Source organism: Dipodomys ordii, unplaced genomic scaffold (assembly GCF_000151885.1).
Source record: "Dipodomys ordii isolate 6190 unplaced genomic scaffold, Dord_2.0 Scaffold1000035229, whole genome shotgun sequence".
Taxonomy (NCBI): Eukaryota; Metazoa; Chordata; class Mammalia; order Rodentia; family Heteromyidae; genus Dipodomys; species Dipodomys ordii.
This window is the reverse complement of record NW_012318846.1, coordinates 1-1826: the sequence shown is the minus strand read 5'-3', so window position 1 is coordinate 1826 and position 1826 is coordinate 1. Positions and strand designations below refer to the sequence as shown.

The following is a 1826-nucleotide window of genomic DNA, read 5'->3' as shown; positions in this document are numbered from 1 at the left end:
TGGAGGGAGGCTCTCTCCCCTGAGGGCTGAGGTGCTCACCTATTGAGGGGTTTCCTGGGGGCCAAGGCCCGATGCCATGCAGATGGATTATCTTGCTGGGGCCTCCAACTGTACTGACCTGGGAGTGAGACAATCCTCAGAAGCAGGGTTATAGGTGACAAAAGAATTTTATTTACACTAGAAAGGGGTCTGTGACTACCTTGTCTTGGGCTAGCTACCCAGAACCAAGAGCAGCCTTCACCTGCAAACCTCCAAAGAACAGCCTCGACCTTTATTAGTCAGTCTACAAACTTCCTATTACTCAGTCTGCAAACCTCCCATTCATCCGGCTGCAAACATCCTATTAGTCAGTCTCCAAACCTCCTATTAGTCAGTTTGCAAACCTCCAAACCTCCATTGGGGCAGGCCTTTCCTTTTCCTTCTGTCCTCCCTCTCTGCAGGCCTCTCCACTCTCCCTAGGCCTCTCTGCAAACAGCAGGCCTCTCCAGAGGCCTCAGAACTTTCTACACTCTGGCCCCACTCTTTTCCCAAAGGTGACTCTTGCTGTCTCTCCATCCTCTCTCCTTCTCCTATGTTTCTCTTCCATCCCCCCTCTCCCCCATCCGCCCTCCAGACAGAGACATTTTACCATGGTGGAATAACAGAACTAAGGCTGCTTTACTCTGGGCCAAGAATAAGAACCCTGGGAGGGAGAGCTCGCGCTTCTGATTCTCTCCCTTCGGGGAAGGGAGGTTGTAGTTTCTGAATGGAAGGTAGAGAGGGGAGGACTGTTGCACGTTTTGTGGGGAATGGGTGGAAATTTCCCGGGTCTGCAGCCTGCTCTGTTCTTGGTGGACTTGGTGATGTCAGGTGTCTGGCTCTGGAAGTGTGCGGGGACTGCCACGCCTGGTCCCTCCCCCCTCCCCCCCACCCCTGCCCAGACACAGGTGGCTCTTGTGCAATGGGGCGTCTTCGAGGGTCACTGTCGCCTCCGTCTTATGTCCAATCATCTCGGGGTCCTGGAGGGGAGCTGAGTCCTGTGGTCAGAGGTCAACACGCCCCTGGCAGTAACCGCTCCTGTCCCTGCAGCACGTTTCCTGGAACAAGTCAAACACGAGTGTCACTTCCTCAACGGGACGCAGCAGGTGCGCTATCTGGACAGATACTTCCACAATGGGGAGGAGTATGTCCGCTTTGACAGCGAGGTCGGGGAGTACAGTGCAGTTACAGAGCTGGGGCGGCCCATTGCCAAGTCCTGGAACAGCCAGCAGGACTTCCTGGAGGATAGGCGGGGCCTTGTGGACACTGCATGCAGACACAACTATGGCGTTTTCAAAGGCTTCAGCGTCCAGCGCCAAGGTGAGCACAGCTGGGCTCCTGGGAGGGCGGAGGTGTGCCTGGTGTGTGCGTGTGGGGTGTGCGTGTGAGCCTGTGCGTATGTGCACACGTGCATGTGTGCAGTCCATTTCTGCTCCCAGCTTGAGAAAACACTCAGAATCTGGACCCAAACACAGAGCAAAAGAAGATGAAAAGTAAATAACTTCCAGGTACCCTCCCTGCCCTGCTCCCCACTCCCACCTCCTCCCCTCCCCTCTCTTCTTCTCTCTCCTCCCTCCCCCCTCTGGTCCCTCTCCATCCCCTATACCCCTCCCTCCCCCTTCACCCCCCCTCCCTGTCTGCCCTCCTCTCCCCCCTCCCTCCATCCTTCCCCTCTCTCCCCCCTTTTTCTTTTTTTTTTTTCTTTTTTTTTTGGCACAAATTCAGGTGGAACTCAGCCTCAAGCCTGCAAGTCAGTGCTCCAACCACTGGAAGCAAGGTCTCAACAACTCCCCTCTGAATAATTGCAA

The 1826-nt window shown here is 55.2% G+C and overlaps 1 pseudogene; it reads left to right on the top strand.

Annotated features, from left to right (window-relative positions):
- Positions 1-1026: 1026 nt before the first annotated feature.
- Positions 1027-1338, top strand: LOC106002968 (annotated as a pseudogene).
- Positions 1339-1826: the final 488 nt, after the last annotated feature.